This window comes from Oncorhynchus mykiss, chromosome 10 (assembly GCF_013265735.2).
Source record: "Oncorhynchus mykiss isolate Arlee chromosome 10, USDA_OmykA_1.1, whole genome shotgun sequence".
NCBI classification, from domain to species: domain Eukaryota; kingdom Metazoa; phylum Chordata; class Actinopteri; order Salmoniformes; family Salmonidae; genus Oncorhynchus; species Oncorhynchus mykiss.
Window position 1 is genome coordinate 31,842,154 of NC_048574.1, and position 20,834 is coordinate 31,862,987.

At 43.0% G+C, this 20,834-nt stretch overlaps 1 protein-coding gene across 10 annotated transcripts in view; it reads left to right on the forward strand.

The window, feature by feature from the left end:
* The window catches only part of LOC110533651 (activator of transcription and developmental regulator AUTS2), a 484,459-nt gene that overhangs the window by 97,565 nt on the left and 366,060 nt on the right, over positions 1–20,834 (forward strand). The window lies entirely within an intron of this gene.

Genomic DNA, 20,834 nt, shown 5'->3' on the forward strand with positions numbered 1-20,834 from the left:
ACACTATCTCCTCTCCACTCAGTTCCACCTCTCCTCAAGCAGCATTTTTGGTAGCCTGGTCCCAGATCTGGTATTGCGGAGTTGAGACCAGGCTAGCGTTTGGGCTCTCAGGTTGGCATATTGGGTTTTGTCTGCACACTGCAATGGTGGATGGAAGCACCCGTTTAGTTTTATCATCTTGAATGTAGAAGAGGAACTGTTTGAGTGTGTGTTCAGTCTTCTGTCTTTCACTTTGGTCATGAGAGCCGGTGGAATTATCAGTCATACTATGTGTTTGATAAGGATGAAGAAGGGATTGAATGATCAGGTTTTTGATTGGAGAGTGATTTACATCTAGATTGCCCTGATTTCAAACAGATAGAGGATAATACGCTACAGTACTGCAGAATCTGTTGCAGGCTGTAAACACCTCGATAGCAGGTTTGTAAAAAGAAAAATACAATGTTACATTCCATTCCAACTGATTTAGGAGAAACTCAAATGGATTCTCTAATTGTGTCTTATAATTAGAGGGGGTGCTTGGCTTGGTTTCTGATATCATCCCAGATATGAGTTAATTCATGTTACATTAAGGTCTGTAGACAGATGTTCCTTTTTCAGTATATGTAATTACGTTGTATTAAGGCTAGAGATTTCTGAACTGACTTTACTCCCCTCCTCTGAACTGACTTTACTCCCCTCCTCTGAACTGACTTAACCCCCCTCCTCTGAACTGACTTAACCCCCATCCTCTGAACTGACTTAACCCCCATCCTCTGAACCGGCCTTACCCCCTCCTTGAACTGACTTTATACCCCCTCCTCTGAACTGATTTTACCCCCCTCCTCTGAACTGACTTAACCCCCCTTTAACCCCCTTCTCTGGACTGACTTCACCCCCCTCCTCTGAACTGACTTTATCCCCCTCCTCTGAACTGACTTTACCCCCCTCCTCTGAACTGACTTAACCCCCCTCCTCTGAACTGACTTTAATCCCCTTCTTTAACCCCCTCCTCTGAACTGACTATCCCCCTCCTCCCAACGAGACGACTGGTGCTCTATTGTACACACACACACACACACACACACACACACACACACACACACACACACACACACACACACACACACACACACACACACACACACACACACACACACACACACACACACACTGCCCTGTGTGATGGGAGGAGAGCAAAGGTTGTCATTAGTCTGTGTCATCCCAGCAGGAGAGAGGTCATTCTTCAGCGGCTGTTAATCATGTGAGCTCTACCCCCCCTGGCTTTACTGAACCCATAGAGAAACTACACAGGGAAGTGATTACATACACACCTAAAGTTTGATCAAGTAACAGTTTAGGGGCTGTAAAGTTGGTATATAGTGGTCCATTTTTGTGCTGTCTGTGTGTCAATTCTGTCAAAAGTCTACCTGTCACAGACACTGTTTTATTTGGTAGACGTGTGTCAATATTTATTAGACTTGGCGATCTGAGATACTGACACTCTGTAAGGGCCTGCAGTAGGTGAAGAGATACCTTCACACATACTGGAGCTATGTGCCCCGGGGCCAATGTACTGTATAATAGACAGATGGTGCCACCTGCCACTCTCAAGGTTGTCTGGCACTTACAGTTGCATGGGAGAAGAGGTGACTGGTTCGAGGGCATGTGTGTGTGCATGCGCATGCATTTGTGTGTGCACGCGCATTTGTGTGTATTTGTTTGTGCTTAGTCTACTTGGCAGATGGGTGTTATTGGCTCCGAGTGTGTGTGTTAGTCAGGTGAGCTATGACAACAAACTCTGTGACAAGTGAGAGGAACACAAAGTGGTGTTTAGGGCCAGGACTGAAGGACTCTCGTCTGCCCTCCCTGCCCATGGCCCTGGGAGCAGCCACTGATTAGGGGGACAGCAGCTGCCATTAGAGCATGGGGCTTATAGGAGACATGGGTACTCACTCACTCACTCACTCACTCACTCACTCACACACACACACACACACACACACACACACACACACACACACACACACACACTCACACTCTCTCTGTTGGCTGGCACCACAGTACAGCTGCTTCAGTCAGTGGTGAAGGGCAAAGGGTGTTGGCATTGTCATCATCCATGGAAAGGATGCCCTCTAGTCTAGTCAATCCTCCTGCTAAAGACAAGGTCAAAATACATGTTGATGATGATGATCACCCCCCTGAGTTAATACTTGGTGAAAGCACCTTTTGCAGCCATTACAGCTGTGAGTCTGTTGGGATAGGCCTCTACAAACTTTGCTCATATAGATTTGGCAATATTGGACTATGCTTCTTTACAAAAGTGTTTTTGAAAGCTCCTTGGTGCTCATGGTTGAGTGTTTGCTTTGCAATTCAGTACCCGGCAGAGGGAACCTTTATTTTTTATTTAACCTTTATTTAACTAGGCAAGTCAGTTAAGAACAAATTCTTATTTACAATGACGGCCTACCAAAAGGCAAGAGGCCTCCTACGGGGACGGGGGCTGGGATAAAAAAATGTATATATAAATATAGGCCAAACACACATCACAACAAGAGAGACAACACATTTCTACATAAAGAAAGACCTAAGACGACAACATTGCAAGGCAGCAACACATGGCGCGGCAGGTGGTTAGTGTTGGACCGAATCCCCGTGCTGACAAGGTAAAAATATGTTGTTCTGCCCCTGAACAAGGCTGTTAACCCACTGTTTCCTGGTAGGCTGTCATTGTAAATAAGAATTTATTCTTAACTGACTTGCCTAGTTAAGTAAAGTTAAAATATTTAAAAAACAACACAACATGGTAGCAACAAAACATGGTACAAACATTATTGGGCACAGACAACAGCACAACGGGAAAGAAGGTAGAGACAACAATGCAGCCACAGCTGTCAGTAAGTGTCCATGATTGAGTCTTTGAATGAAGAGATTGAGATAAAACTGTCCAGTTTGAGTGTTTGTTGCAGCTCGTTCCAGTCACTAGCTGCAGTGAACTGAAAAGACGAGCGACCCAGGGATGTGTGTGCTTTGGGTACATTTAACAGAATGTGACTGGCAGAATGGGTGTTGTATGTTGAGGATGAGGGCTGCAGTAGATATCTTTGAGGGGATGAGTCCTAAGAGTTTTATAAATAAGCATCAACCAGTGGGTCTTGCGACGGGTGTACAGAGATGACCAGTTTACAGAGGAGTATAGAGTTCATTGATGTGTCCTATAAGGAGCATTGGTGGCAAATCTGATGGCCGAATGGTAAAGAACATCTAGCCACTCGAGAGCACCCTTACCTGCCGATATATAAATTATGTCTCTGTAGTCTAGCATTGGTAGGATGGTCATCTGAATCAGGGTTAGTTTGGCAGCTGGGGTGAAAGAGGAGCGATTACAATAGAGGAAACCAAATCTAGATTTAACTTTAGCCTGCAGCTTTGATATGTGCTGAGAGAAGGACAATGTATCATCTAGCCATATAATCACCATGATTTTGAAGGTGATTGGTTACACCTGAGCTAATTTAGGATTGCTATTACAAGGGGAGTGGACACTTATCCAACCAAAGTATCATGTAACAACCTCTCCCTCAATGTGAGCAAGACAAAGGAGCTGATCGTGGACTACAGGAAAATGCAGGCTGAACCAGGCCCCCATTAACATCGATGGGGCTGTAGGGGAGCGGGTCGAGAGTTTCACGTTCCTTGCTGTCCACATCACCAACGAACTATCATGGTCCAAACATACCAAGACAGTTGTGAAGAGGGCACGACAAAACCTTTTCCCCCTCAGGAGACTGAAAAGATTTGGCATGGGTCCCCAGATCCTCAAAAGGTCTAGAGCATCCTGACCGGTTGCATCACCGCCTGGTATGGCAACTGCTCTGCATCTGACCGTAAGGTGCTACTGAGGGTAGTGCCTACGGCCCAGTACATCACTGGGGCCAAGCTTCATGCCATCCAGGACCTATATAATAGGCGGTGTCAGAGGAAAGCCCATAAAATTGTAAGAGACTCCAGTCACCCAAGTTATAGACTGTTTTCTCTGCTACCGCACGGCAAGCGGTACCGGAGCGCCAAGTCTAGGACCAAAAGGCTCCTCAACAGCTTCTATCCCCAAGCCATTAAACTGCTGAACAATTCATAAAAATTGCCACCGGACAATTTACATTGACCCCCCCTCTTGTACACTGCTGCTACTCGCTGTTTGTTTGTTACCTATGCATAGTCACTTCGCCCCCACCTACAAGTACAGATTACCTCAACTAGCCTGTACCCCTGCACACTGACTCAGTACCGGTGCCCCCTGTATATAGTCTTGTTATTGTGTTACTTTTTAGAATTACTTTTTTTTTTACTTGGAAGTTGTGGGGTAGGATTTGTAGATCAATGGGTTAGAACAAAAGGTGAACATTTTGAAAGGGGTTTTAGACTTTTTATAGGCACTGTATGCAAAATGTTTAAGAACACCATCGTCTCAACCCTCTGTGGCCTCCATTATCCTTTAAACGGAATGAAGACAATCTCCTTCTCCTCCCAGAATTATTCTACAGCAGACATATTATCTTTTCACCGCTCCAAAGGCCTATAAATAACTGTTAAGGAATTGCCCTCCTGCAAGGTTATGTTGTAATGTGGAGACTCCTGGTTCGTTCATCTCAAGGTTTAATTCTACATGAGTTAGTTAGGCTGGGCAGTAGACAGGGGAAATTAACTGCTATTAGACTGCTGGTGATTTGTACACACATCTAGATAGGAAGGGAGAGGAGGGAAAAAGAGAAGTGAAGAAGAGAGTAGAGCAGAGATAGTTTTTGAGCGGATAGGAGAGCGTAGCAGAGATACACTGAACAACAATATAAACATAACATGTAAAGTGTTGGTCTCATGTTTCATGAGCTGAAATTAAAGATCCCAGAAATGTTCCATATGCACAAAAAGCTTATAGCTCATAAATTTTGTTTACATCCCTGTTAGTGAGCATTTCACTCTAAAAATGTGCCCTTTTGTCACACAGCACAATGCCACAGATGTCTCAAGTTTTGAGAGACCGTGTAATTGGTATGCTGACTGCAGGGAATGTCCACCAGAGCTGTTGCCAGAGAATTTAATGTTTATTTCTCTGCCATAAGCCGCTTCCAAAGTTGTTTTAGAGAATTTGGCAGTACGTCCAACCGTCCTCACAACCACAGACCACGTGTAACAAAGCCAGCCCAGGACCTCCACATCCAGCTTCTTCACCTGCGGGATTGTCTTGGGACCAGCCACCCGGACAGCTGATGAAACTGTGGGTTTGCACAATCAGAGAATTTTTGCCCAAACTGTCAGAAACCGTATTAGGTTTCTGTGTGCTTGTCGTCCTCACCAGGGTCTTGATTTGACTGCTATTCAGTGTTGTAACCCGACTTCAGTGGGCAAATGCTCACCTTTGATGGCCACTGACTCGCTGGAGAATTGTGCTCTTCACGGATGAATCCCAGTTTCAACTGTACCGGGCAGATGGCAGACAGCGTGAATGGCTTTGTGTTGGCTAGCGGTTTGCTGATGTCAAAGTTGTGAACAGAGTGCCCAATGGTGGCGGTGGGGATATGGTATGGTCACGCATAAGCTACGGACAGCGAACACAATTGCATTTTATCAATGGCAATTTGAATGCACAGAGATACCTTGACGAGATCCTGAGGCCCATTGTCATGCCATTCATCCGCCGCCATCACCTCATGTTTCAGCATGATAATGCACGGCCCCATTTTGCAAGGATCTGTACAGAATTCCTGGAAGCTGAAAATGTCCCAGTAGCCTGGATGTCACCCATTGAGCATGTTAGGATGCTCTAGATCGACGTGTACAACATCATGTTCCAGTTCCCGCCAATATCCAGCAACTTCGCACAGCCATTGAAGAAGAATTGGACAACATTCCACAGGCCACAATCAACAGCCTGATCAACTCTATGCAAAGGAGATGTGTCGCACTGATCCACACCCCAACCTTTTTTAAGGTATCTGTGACCAACAGTCATGTATTTCCAGTCATGTGAAATACATAGATTAAGGCCTAATGCATTTATTTCAATTTACTGATTTCCTTATATGAACTGTAAATCACTCAATTCTTTGAAATTGTTGCATGTTGCATTTATATATTTTTTCAGAGTAGTTTGGAGATGAGAGCTGAGATAGTTGTGAGGATAGCAGATACAGTGCCTTGCGAAAGTATTCGGCCCCCTTGAACTTTGCGACCTTTTGCCACATTTCAGGCTTCAAACATAAAGATATAAAACTGTATTTTTTTGTGAAGAATCAACAACAAGTGGGACACAATCATGAAGTGGAACAACATTTATTGGATATTTCAAACTTTTTTAACAAATTAAAAACTGAAAAATTGGGCGTGCAAAATTATTCAGCCCCTTTACTTTCAGTGCAGCAACTCTCTCCAGAAGTTCAGTAATGATCTCTGAATGATCCAATGTTGACCTAAATGACTAATGATGATAAATACAATCCACCTGTGTGTAATCAAGTCTCCGTATAAATGCACCTGCACTGTGATAGTCTCAGAGGTCCGTTAAAAGCGCAGAGAGCATCATGAAGAACAAGGAACACACCAGGCAGGTCCGAGATACTGTTGTAAAGAAGTTTAAAGCCGGATTTGGATACAAAAAGATTTCCCAAGCTTTAAACATCCCAAGGACCACTGTGCAAGCGATAATATTGAAATGGAAAGAGTATCAGACCACTGCAAATCTACCAAGACCTGGCCGTCCCTCTAAACTTTCAGCTCATACAAGGAGAAGACTGATCAGAGATGCAGCCAAGAGGCCCATGATCACTCTGGATAAACTGCAGAGATCTACAGCTGAGGTGGGAGACTCTGTCCATAGGACAACAATCAGTCGTACATTGCACAAATCTGGCCTTTATGGAAGAGTGGCAAGAAGAAAGCCATTTCTTAAAGATATCCATAAAAAGTGTTGTTTAAAGTTTGCCACAAGCCACCTGGGAGACACACCAAACATGTGGAAGAAGGTGCTCTGGTCAGATGAAACCAAAATTGAACTTTTTGGCAACAATGCAAAACGTTATGTTTGGCGTAAAAGCAACACAGCTCATCACCCTGAACACACCATCCCCACTGTCAAACATGGTGGTGGCAGCATCATGGTTTGGGCCTGCTTTTCTTCAGCAGGGACAGGGAAGATGGTTAAAATTGATGGGAAGATGGATGGAGCCAAATACAGGACCATTCTGGAAGAAAACCTGATGGAGTCTGCAAAAGACCTGAGACTGGGACGGAGATTTGTCTTCCAACAAGACAATGATCCAAAACATAAAGCAAAATCTACAATGGAATGGTTCAAAAATAAACATATCCAGGTGTTAGAATGGCCAAGTCAAAGTCCAGACCTGAATCCAATCGAGAATCTGTGGAAAGAACTGAAAACTGCTGTTCACAAATGCTCTCCATCCAACCTCACTGAGCTCGAGCTGTTTTGCAAGGAGGAATGGGAAAAAATGTCAGTCTCTCGATGTGCAAAACTGATAGAGACATACCCCAAGCGACTTACAGCTGTAATCGCAGCAAAAGGTGGCGCTACAAAGTATTAACTTAAGGGGGCTGAATAATTTTGCACGCCCAATTTTTCAGTTTTGATTTGTTAAAAAAGTTTGAAATATCCAATAAATGGCATTCCACTTCATGATTGTGTCCCACTTGTTGTTGATTCTTCACAAAAAAATACAGTTTTATATCTTTATGTTTGAAGCCTGAAATGTGGCAAAAGGTCGCAAAGTTCAAGCGGCCCGAATACTTTCGCAAGGCACTGTATAGTTTGTATAGGAAAGGAGAGTATAAATGTTTTTTTAAGAGGAAAAGAAAGGAGAGGAGATGAGGTATAGGTTGCAGAGGAATTCACAGCACTCGGAGGTGGTTTTCTGTTTCTATCGTGGAACACACCTCACAGCCAGGTGAATGTTTTCTGTATGTGGCTGGCACTGACCCGATATTGTAAGCAGAAACGAAAAAAATACAGAAATGTTTGTAACAGCTTTTGATATATTGCTCCGTGCTGAAATGAAGAGCACAGATAAGCAGGGTATTGTCGGTGTTGAAAATGGATGTGCACAGCCACAAACTGCAAATTGTGGGTCCAGGTATGTGAACTTAGTTTATTGCTCCTGACATTTTTCATTTTGGAACCAACCATGATTTTGTTGCACACCACACACACAGCAGGGGGGTTGAGCAGTACTCTGGCTTTGAGCGGACAATGACAGCATGTTTGACTGTACTGTACTGTACTATAATGGCAGGGCTGCACACACAGTGCAGCAAACAGGCTCACAGCCAGGGACGTAGGCAGCTTGGGAATATCTGGAAGATCGTTTACTGCATTTCTGGAGAACAGAAAATAGAGAACAGAAAAAAACAAGCAAAAATGATTCCAGTCATTAATACATGGGTTGTTGCAGCTTCAGTCACCTTAGTCGATCTACAAACACATAGGCTGTTAGATATTACATTCGCCGCTACACCTGAACTCACATTAACTCAGTACCGGGATTATGTAGTGAGATTTGTTTCTTTATTCTGTATGTCTACCACGATCCGTGTGTAAATTCAGCATAACTCACAAATAAAACTAGGATCTGTGAATATATTAAAGTATTTTGTAAATAAAAACATAATCCGTAAATATGTAAAAATATTTCACAATTAAACCATAATCTGTGAGTCACAAAAGTCACAAATAAATTCATGATCTGTAAATACACTATATGCATAAAAGTATGTGAACACCCCTTCAAATTAGTGGATTTGGCTAATTAGGCCAAACCCATTTCTGACAGGTGTATAAAATCGAGCACACAGCCATGCAATCTCCATAGCCAAACATTGGCAGGAGAATGGCCTTACTAATGAGCTCAGTGAGTTTTAACTTGTCACCGTCATAGGATGCCACCTTTCCTACAAGTCAGTTCGTCAAATTTCTGGCCTGGTCAACTGTAAGTGCTGTTATTGTGAAGCGGAAATGCCTAGGAGAAACAACGGCTCAGCCTCGAAGTGGTATACCACACTAGCACACAGAATGGGACCACCGAGTGCTGAAGTGCGTAGCATGTAAAAATCGTCTGTCCTCAGTTGCAACATTCACTACCGAATTCCAAACTGCCTCTGGAAGCAAAGTCAGCACAAGAACTGTTCGTCTAGAGCTTCATGAAATGAGTTTCCATGGCGGAGCAGCTGCACACAAGTCTAAGATCACCTTGCGCAATGCCAAGTGTCGGCTGGAGTGATGTAAAGCTCGCCGTCATTAGACTCTGGAACAGTGGAAGCGTGTTCTCTGGAGTGATGAATCACGCTTTACCATCTGGCAGTCCGATGGACAAATCTGTGTTTGGCGGATGCCAGGAGATTGCTACTTGCCCAAATGCATAGTGCCAAGTTGTAAGGTTTGGTGGAGGATAAGGAATAATGGTGTGTTTTTCATGGTTCTGGCTAGGCCGCTTAGTTCCAGTGTAGGGACATTTTAACACTACAATGTGCTTCCAACTTTGTGGCAACAAGTTCGGGGAAGGCCCTTTCCTGTTTCACCATGACAATGCCCCGTGCACAAAGCGAGGTCCATACATAAATGGTTTGTCGAGATTGGTGTGGAAGAACTTGACTGGCCTGCACAGAGCCCTGATCTCAACCCCATCGAACAGCTTTGGGATGAATTGAAACGCCGACTGTGAGCCAGGCCTAATCGGCCAACATCAGTGCTCGGCCTCACTAATGCAAATGCATTTATTTTTTACCCATTTTCTCCCCAATTACGTGATATCCAATTGGTAGTTACAGTCTTGTCCCATCGCTGCAACTCCCCTACCGACTTGGGAGAGGCGAAGGTCGAGAGCCATGCGGCCCCTGAAACACGACCCTGCCGAGCCGCACTGCTTCTTGACACTCTGCTCGCTTAACCCGGAAGCCAGCCGCACCAATGTGTCGGAGAAAACACGGTCCAAATGACGACCACAGTCAGCTTGCAGGCACCCAGCCCGCCACAAGGAGTCGCTAGAACACGAGGAAATCCTGCCAAACCCTCCCCTAACCCAGACGACACTGGGCCAATTGTGCGCTGCCTCATGGGTCTCCCGGGCGCAGCCGACTGTGACACAGCCTGGATCAAACCCTGGGCTGTAGTGATGCCTCAAGCAGTACCTTAGACCGCTGTGCCACTCACTCGGGAGGCACTAATGCTCTTGCATCTGAATGGAAGCAAGTCCCCGCAGCAATGTTCCAACATCTAGTGGAAAGCCTTCCCAGAAAAGTGGAGGCTGTTATAGCAGCAAAGGGGGGACCAACTCCATATTAATGCCCATGATTTTGGAATGAGATGTTCGATGAATTTTGTCCACATAATTTTGGTCATATAGTGTATATCAACATAGCTCACAAATAGAATGCACAAATATAGAACAATTTGTGATCAAATGTTCCGAACTGTGGAATATGCATTTGTGCATTCAAAAAGCTTGTGGATCTGTATTCTGTGCTTACAGAATTTTTAGACATCTTTCCCCCTGTCGATGTATTACAATCCACAAATGTGGCTTCAGATGAGTCTGCTTTCTCCATTCATTGGGATAATCTTTGTGTCAAGTGACGCTCAGAGTGAAGCAGTTTCTCATTCTGCCATGTCTCATTCAGTTTTTCATTCAGCCATGTCTGGAGGACTATGTAACGTCTTATTGTAGCCAATAAAATGTGAACATTAACAGCTCACTGTCCCATTATGAGAACCCGATCATAGACCTCTCCATACTTCCAATAATTGCTTTAAAATGAGACTTGGAAGCTGTCCTCTTAACAATATGGTTCAGGCAGCTATTGTATTCCTACAGTTATTGAAACCTCTTATATGGGTTCAGGAGGAAGAAATAGAATTGAACTGCATTTATTTGGGTAAAGAATGTATAACACAAGATGTACAATGTATTCCTAGAGGATATAACTTAAAATATTTCATTAATTAGTATCAAGCATTTTTTACATATCAGACCCTTTCAAGATCAATGTATAACTTTATTTGTACTAGAAATCAATTGTTTTTAGCAACAGAGGAACACTTGAGGATAGGACAAATTAAAATCCACAAACACAATGATACTGAATAACAGTGGACTAGTACATCAGTCATGGGCTGACAGCCATCAATGTAACGATCAACATTAGCAGCAGCACAAAAGTATAACGCTTCACAAAGTTACATAACAAGTGCAATGCACTGTGCACATCCTTGAATCATCACCTCAATATCATCAAAAATATCCTGGCCAAAATCATCATCAGCAACGTCATCATCACCGTCATCAATATCACCATCATCATCATCATCCCCATGTAATGACAACCAATGATACCAGTTCCAGACAGACTAGCCTACCTCCTCCTCTTCCCTGTATTCAAAGGGCAATGGCCATAGGGGTAAAGGAGTGTTTGTACCAGTTGTTCATGACATTGGGGAATCCATCCTGTCTGACTGTGCCCACCCTTTACACAATGAGCAAAACATCCGTTAAAATTTAGTGCTGAACCACGCTACTGACATCTTACCATATTCTTTAGGTCAGGGTTGCCAAAACTCAAATCAAATCAAACTGTATTTGTCACATGGTTGGTAAACCACAGGTGTAGACTAACAGTGAAATGCTTACGGGCCCTTCCCAATAGTGCAGAGAGGAAAATAGAAAGAATAGAAAGATAACACGAGTAATCAATACACAATGATAACCTGCCTATATACTCAAAGGGTGCACATTTAGTTTATTTTGTTTGTACTTTACACATCTGATCAAAGCTTGATTATGAGTTGATTATTTATCAGCTGGTCCTTAGCCGAGTCAGCAGTCTGATCAAGCAACGGGAGCTTGACTGGTAGGGAGTTGCTGTAGGGTCCAAAAAGCAGGCCAAGCGGGGTCATGGTTCTAAGTTGACTGAATGGACAGCTCAGTGGGAACAGTAGGAATAGAACAGCAATATTGAGTTGGATGTCAACATGGCAGCACCCACTACTTGTTACACAGAACAATACATTTGAGATAGCATGTTATTAAGCTATTTGATCAAGCTTATATACAGGATTCACTCAATAAAAGGAGGCAAGAGGACCACATGCTGGAACCTAGCCAATAGCGCATGGTTGCTGTTCTTGATGACTTGTTGACTCCTTCCCTTTGTGTGTGAATGGACGACCAGGGTGTGTCAATGTGTGTGAATCGTTGGATGTGTTTCTGCACTTCAGTGTGACATTATGATGCAGTTTTACATATTCATAATCTTGACCAAGTTGCACAGGTTTACTTTGTTTGGTCATTTCATACTTCAAAACATTTTCTTCATAACTATCAGATTATCTTGAACCATCATCCTAACATGGCCTGTGTATTGTTACACAATTAACCCATCACGTTATTATTGTCAGGTTAATCATTTTTAATGATACAAGTCTTTACAGTGTGAGTAGAGTAACTCCCTTTTATTGAATTGGTAATTGCCCAGCCCTTCAACCCAATGGTGCAACACAATATAGAGAGGGAATAAACTGACAGTGATCAGACAGAGAATGCATGTATTGACTAGGAAAAAGCATATTAATAAAAGGTAGCTAAGGATGCACAACAAATGACTTGGCTAGCTAGCAAGCAAGCCTACATGGAGCTGAAAACAACTACAGTGGGGAGAACAAGTATTTGATACACTGCCGATTTTACAGGTTTTCCTACTTACAAAGCATGTAGAGATCTGTAATTTTTATCATAGGTACACTTCAACTGTGAGAGATGGAATCTAAAACAAAAATCCAGAAGATCACATTGTATGATATTTAAGTAATTAATTAGCATTTTATTGCATGACATAAGTATTTGATACATCAGAAAAGCATAACTTAATATTTGGTACAGAAACCTTTGTTTGCAATTACAGAGATCATACGTTTCCTGTAGTTCTTGACCAGGTTTGCACACACTGCAGCAGGGATTTTGGCCCACTCCTCCATACAGACCTTCTCCAGATCCTTCAGGTTTCGGGGCTGTCGCTGGGCAATACAGACTTTCACCTCCCTCCAAAGATTTTCTATTGGGTTCAGGTCTGGAGACTGGCTAGGCCACTCCAGGACCATGAGATTCTTCTTACGGAGCCACTCCTTAGTTGCCCTGTGTTTCGGGTCGTTGTCATGCTGGAAGACCCAGCCACGACCCATCTTCAATGCTCTTACTGAGGGAAGGAGGTTGTTGGCCAAGATCTCGCGATACATGGCCCCATCCATCCTCCCCTCAATACGGTGCAGTCGTCCTGTCCCCTTTGCAGAAAAGCATCCCCAAATAATTGTTTCCACCTCCATACTTCACGGTTGGGATGGTGTTCTTGGGGTTGTACTCATCCTTCTTCTTCCTCCAAACACGGCTAGTGGAGTTCAGACCAAAAAGCTCTATTTTTTTCTCATCAGACCTCATGACCTTCTCCCAATCCTCCTCTGGATCATTCAGATGGTCATTGCCAAACTTCAGACGGGCCTGGACATGCGCTGGCTTGAGCAGGGAGACCTTGCGTGCGCAGCAGGATTTTAATCCATGACGGCGTAGTGTGTTACTAATGGTTTTCTTTGAGACTGTGGTCCCAGCTCTCTTCAGGTCATTGACCAGGTCCTGCCGTGTAATTCTGGGCTGATCCTTCACCTTCCTCATGATCATTGATGCCCCACAAGATGAGATCTTGCATGGAGCCCCAGACCGAGGGTGAATGACCGTCATCTTGAACTTCTTCCATTTTCTAATAATTGCGCCAACAGTTGTTGCCTTCTCACCAAGCTGCTTGTCTATTGTCCTGTAGCCCATCCCAGCCTTGTGCAGGTCTACAATTTTATCCCTGATGTCCTTACACAGCTCTCTAGTCTTGCCCATTGTGGAGAGGTTGGAGTCTGTTTGATTGAGTGTGTGGACAGGTGTCTTTTATACAGGTAATGAGTTCAAACAGGTGCAGTTAATACAGGTAATGAGTGGAGAACAGGAGGGCTTCTTAAAGAGAAACTAACAGGTCTGTGAGAGATGGAATTCTTACTGGTTGGTAGGTGATCAAATACTTATGTCATGCAATACAATGCAAATGAATTACTTAAAAATCATACAATGTGATTTTCTGGATTTTTGTACCTATGAAGTGTACCTATGATGAAAATTACAGACCTCTACATGCTTTGTAAGTTGGAAAACCTGCAAAATCGGCAGTGTATCAAATACTTGTTCTCCCCACTGTAGCTGAATTACTAACGTTTTTAATCAGACAATGTAAACATGTTTTACCTCCATTCACTGCCTGAAAGAAAATAGATAGAAAAATAATATTTGAACATTTATCATTAGCGGGCTAGCCAGATCACCAATTCAGGATTTTAAAACTGAGCGGTTCTTCAAAATTGTCTCATTCCTGAATTAACTATTAACTATTTAGTTTAACTTTGGTTATTGATTTAAATAGCGGTTGAGATCGCCTGCTAGCTATTGGTAGTCTCCAACATTAGCTATTTAGGTAGCTAGCTTGGCTAGTGGGCTGATGTCCAAAGCACACACTCAGCTTTGCATTTAACATTCATATGAAAGGCATTTATTGAACATTTGAACATAATTTGTTGAATAAATAAATGTAATACTCACATTTCATGAAGTTGTTCTTTATTAGCTAGCTATTCTAGCTAGAAAGCGTTCTCCCAAGACATGGCTGAATGAGACACTAGCCGACTCTCATCTGAAGCCACATTTGTGGATTGTAATACAGGCAGAAAACATGTCTACAAATTCTATAAACACAGAATACAGATCCACAATCAGTTTATAAATGCGCAAATGCACATTCCACAGTTGTAAATGTTAGGGATTCCTGAACATTTGTTCACAAATCATTCTATATTTGTTGAAATTGTAGTTTTATGTGTGAGCTATGTTGTATACATTTACAGATCATTAATTTATTAGTGATTTATGGTGAATAATCCATGAATATGTATACATTTTGTTAATATTTGTACATATTCACGGATTATGGTTTCATTTGTGAAATTTAAGGAATATGGTTTTATTTACCAATCATAGTTTTATTTGTGATTTATAGTCCCTTCAGAAAGTATTCACACTTCTTTACTTTTCCACATTTTGTTGTGTTACAGCTTGAATTTAAAATGGATTCAAGTGGAATTATGTTTTAAACATTTTTACAATTGAATTAAAAATGTAAAACTGAAATGTCTTTAGTCAATAAGTATTCAACCCCTTTGTTATGACATGCCTAAATAAGGAGTTAAAATGTGTTTAACAAGTCACATAATAAGTTGCATGGACTCAATCTGTGTGCAAAAATAGTGTTTAAAAATGATTTTTGAATGACAACCTCATCTCTGTACCCCACACATACAATTATCTGTAAGGTCCCTCAGTCGAGTAGTGAATTTCAACCCCAAAGACCAGGGAGGTTTACTAATGCCTCGCAAAGAAGGTCACCTATTGGTAGATGGGTAAAAATAAAGCAGACATTGAATATTCCTTTGAGAATGGTCAAGTTAAAAATTGCACTTTTGATGGTGTATCAATACACCCAGTCCTAACAAAGATACAGGCATCCTTCCTAACTCACTTCCCGGGAAGGAAGGAAACTGCTCAGGGATTTCACCATGAGGCCAATGGTGACTTTAAAACAGTTACAGAGTTTAATGGCTGTGGTAGGAGAAAACTGTGGATGTATCAACAACTTTGTAGTTACTCCACAATACTAACCTAAATGACAGAAAGAAAAGAAGGAAGCTTGTACCAAATAAAAATATTCCAAAACATGCATCCTGTTGCAACAAGGCACTAAAGTAAAACTTCAAAAACATGTGGCAATGAAATTAACTTTGTCCTAAATACGATGCCTTATGTTTGGGGCAAACACAACACGTCACTGAGTACCACTCTTCATATTTTCAAGTATGGTGGTGGCTGCATCATGTAATAAGTATGCTTGTCATCAACAAAGACAAAGGATTTTGGGGGGGATAAAAATAAATGGAATAGAGCTAAGCACAGGCAAAATCCTAGAGGAAAACCTGGTTCAATCTGCTTTCCAACAGACACTGGGAGGCTAATTCACCTTTCAGCAGGACAATAACCTTAATCCCAATGCCAAATATACACTGAGTATGCAAAACATTAGGAACACCTTCCTAATATTGAGTTCCCCCCCCCCCCCCCTCACCCCCCCACCACTTTTTTTTCACTCAGAACAGCCTCAATTTGTTGGGATATGGACTCTACAAGGTGTCAAAAGCGTTCCACAGGGATGCTTGCACATGTTGACTTTAATGCATCCCACGGTTGTGTCATGTTGGCTGGATGTCCTTTGGGCGGTAAACCATTCTTGATACACAGGAAATTGTTGAGCTTGAATAACACTGCAGCGTTGCAGTTCTTGACACAGACACCAGTGTGCCTGGCACCTATTAACATGCCTCGTATCAAGGCACTTACATTGTTTGTCTTGCCCATTCACCCTCTGGATGGCACACATGCACAATCCATGTCTCAATTGTCTCAGGGCATAAAAATCCTTCTTTAACCTGTCTCCTCTCCTTCATCTACACGGATTGAAGTAGATTTAACAAGTGACACCTGTTTTCACCTGTTCAGTCAATGTCTGCTACACTCAGTGTACACTAGAGTTGAGTACCAAGACAGCATTGAAAATGTATGGCTGGACTTAAATGGCTGTCTGGCAAATATCAACAACCAACTTGACAGAGCTTGAATAATTTTAAAATGTGCAAGTATTGTACAATCCAGGTGTGCAAAGTTTACCCAGAAAGACTCTGTAACTCTACAGCTGTAATCTCTGTCAAAGAGAATTGAAGAATGTCAATATAAAATATATTGTTATTTGTTTAACACTTTTTTGGTTACTACATGATTCCATGTGTGTTATTTCATATTTTGATGTCTTCACTATTATTCTACAATGTAGAAAATAGTAAAAATAAAGAAAAACCCTTGAATGAGTAGGTGTGTCCAAACTTTTGACTGGTAGTGTACATGGGTTGCTGTACATGTCCACAGACCTGCAGGTATTTGTGGGTGAGTCTGTATGAGAGACAGAGGATGGTGGGAGCATGGAGATAGATGGAGGTGGCCAGGGGCTGAGGGGGTGGAGGGGGCCAGGATATGAGAGTGTAGTGTGGTGTGGTGGTGTTTGTGTCATTGCCCGTGGCACTTTGTTGTGTGGCGGTGGTGAACAGAGGGGCATGCTGAGGCCCATCTGCTCTGGCACCAAAAGAGGAGAGGAGGAAGGGGAACTGGGGGCTGAGCTGTCTCTGCCTGCCTGGCTTGCTTCTGGAAGTGTGTGTGTGTGTGCGTGTGTGCGTGTGTGTGTGTGTGTGTGTGTGTGTGTGTGTGTGTGTGTGTGTGTGTGTAATAAGACAAGACTATGCATCCTGGAACATGCTGCCTACTGTAGACTATATGGTGCTCAGCCAGTGGGGGAACGACCAGTGTGTTCTTCCCCTCTCCAGCCATGAGCCCTTCTGTAATGAGGTTTCTACTTCAGCTTTGCAAGGCTTTATGGTTCATTTCTGCACTAGTCTGTGCACCGTCAATCACCATCATCCACTTGTACACACGGCCTCTCCCTCACCCCTCACTGAGCTGTAGCAGATGTCATTCTCTATCTGAGTGAGTGATGCAGTCTTTTCTATCCCTCACCATCTGGGGTTAAGGCTGACATGACAGTGTTATGACAGCTCAGCACGTCCACAGCTCTCTTATTTCTCTGTCTACACAACTGTCATACCAGAAGGGTGTGTTTGTTTCGTTTGTGTGTTGTTGCTTTTTTCCTGTGTTTCCCGTGTCGGCCGGTGTTACAACAGTTTCCATTTGTTTGATTGCAGTTCAACAGCAGACACATTAGTATTGTATTTAGTGTTTTCCCAGGCTGGTAGTTTGAAAGGGCAGATCCAAGTTGAGCAGTGCCCTGCTCTGACCTCCCCTGGCCTGACTTTTAGACAGACAAACAGCTGGCTCACTGAGGAGTGCTTGGCTGGTCCATAGTCACACTGAGGGCGCCCCTGCTTGGAGACAGGTTGAGGTTAAGACCTTTAACAGCCCCTGGATGAGTTCACTGTATCACAGAGGAGTGACTCACTCACACTGTTGTGCCTAAATGATAGTAAAGCCTAGCTCCATGTCTGGAGAAGGACTACTATGACATAGGCATAACATTACATAATGCCTTATCATTTACTAAGCCTTAATTTCTTTACTCTTCTCATGTAGCTACTGGTTGTAAAGGGAATGATATGCTATAATTGCTAATCACTGTCGTCTCCTAGGTGGGATACTTGTGTTTAAATGTTGGCGTAAAGCACTGTAGAATGGGTTTCACTGTGCCTGTCTCTAAATCCACTGTGCAAAATGTAATATTGTGTTCAATTTCAGCGTGGCGGGGCCACTCTTGATAAGCTTATTCACTAAGCCAATAAATCATTCAAAGAAAAGCAATGTCCAGATTGTCAGATAACATAACGGCAAAACCGTTCTGGTTCTGACTAAGTTACGGGCATGGTAATTGTTGCTGTCACAGTCATGATTTGTTGTTCTATTTGTGTCAACATCATGCCACAAAAACAGCAACAATTTACCTCACTCACTAGTCTGTGTGTTGTCATGCCAGCTCCACATGCTGATGTTTACACAGACAGACAGAGCAGTGAATGTAATGTAGCTACTGTACACAAGATGGAACAGACGAGAGAGAGATGTCATTACCAAGTGTTTAGAGCCCCAGCAATCTCTCAGTTGTGTTGATAGGCGTGTCGGAAGGCTTTGCCAACACATGAAGACTGGCTATAAAGTACACACATAGCTCACAATAGTATCCCATACTTCTCTCACACATTGTTACATTATTACTCTGTTATGTGTCTCATGGATTGTGTATGGGAGTTTAACAATAGGTTTTGTCAACACACATGATTCACCCCCCATGTTTCACTCTGCTCTCTTGTTATGCAATAATAACACAGAATATGTATGTCTATCATGTTATGCATATCTGTCTCATAGTGTGTATGAGAGCATAGGCCGTGTAATATAAAATGTTGATGTAGCGTGTCTCCCTAAAGCCCTCTCTCAGAGACTGTTCTACTATGTTCCTCTTCTCTCCCCTAGCAGCAGTTGAAGCCTGTCCTGCTCAGAAACCCTGATGCTGCTTGACAAGTCTAGGCCATCATGTCTTGGCAAATGGCTGTTTTAATTTGATCTACCCCATCTCTCTCCCCCGTCCTCTCCTTTGCTGGGAAACCTTTGCTTTGAAGTGTCAGTTAGTTTTTCTAAAAAGGGGGTGGGGGGGTCGTCTGGCTCCCAGTGTTAATGTGTCTCATTTTCCACTTCTTTTTCCACATTCAAGTCCCTCTGGCTGTCTGCAGCGTTTGTAGCGGCGGGTGGAGCTGTACCGTATGGCGGAGCTTGTTAGCCATGGGGGCCGGGTGACCGTGGCAACAGGCACTCACTCATACACACACACACACACTGTCCCCCCAACGCCTCCCTCCCTGTCTGTCATTCTTCCTTCCTTTGACAAACCCCTCCAAGTCAATTTGCAAAAATTAAGTACCAACACTTATACTAAAGTGTCAGCCACTTATGCCTTGGTTCTGCGCAGCTGTCAATCACCTCCAGCAGCAGTTACAGGTGTTTAAGAAGCTTTTATCAGGCCTGTCCACAACATGTCACTTCAAGTACAAGACTGTAATAGTCTCAAATCAAGTAGACAGTTTTGTTTTATGTCCTCCTAGCTGAAGGGTTTTATGTCTGAGGAAGAAGGCTACTTTGTCAGCGCGACAGGCTGTAGAGAGCAATGTTGAATTCAAGGGTATCATAAACGAGGTTTCCATCGAACCTTTTAATGCGAGTAAAGTACATGTCGGATAAGAAGTGTCACTACAGGCCTGATAGAAACAGCGAATTTGTCAGTAACATTCCAAATATTAACAAAACAAAATATGCTAGACAAGGTGGGATCCTTTTGTGTCGGTAAAATTAATTATACTAGCAGTGGCAGTGTTGACAAATTACCATCATATCGAAGTATAGTTGGAGTCACGAGATGTTTTGTGGTCCTCCCACTAAGACTCGGGAAAGCACACAGTTTATTAGGTCACAGATGAAATAAGTGATGATGAACTTCACAGGGTGGTGAAAGTGAGTGGGCACATTCGCTATATAACACAACATTTGTTGTGACAAAATCATCAGTAGAGTTGTGATGGAAACACATTTAACTAGTATTTTTTATTCATTTGGGAATTTCACCTCAAAAGTTATTTTTATGTACACTACGTCAACACGCACAGAATATTCACATGAAATTCTTTCGCCAATTGGATGGAAACGTAGCTACACTTTGACAGGGTTTTATACTTGGAGTGAATTTACTTTGTGTGGTTTTTGGGTAACAGTTTTGGGTAACACCCACACAGTATCCAAAAATGTCTCATGTCTCCTCTAGCTGTCCGTCACGCTTTTTATTCTTCGTGCATTCGCAGGTGAGTGGTATCCAGCAGCCTGTTAGCCCTGACCGCCCCTGCCAGCCAGAGAGAACACACCTCTTTCATCAGTACTATGCGAGAGGAGGCACAGTCCTGTCACACACACACACACACACACACACACACACACACACACACACACACACACACACACACACACACACACACACACACACACACACACACACACACCAGCACTGCACAGTCTACCTAGGCTTTGATAACTTATCTCCCACTCACAGTCCGCTCTGCTTAC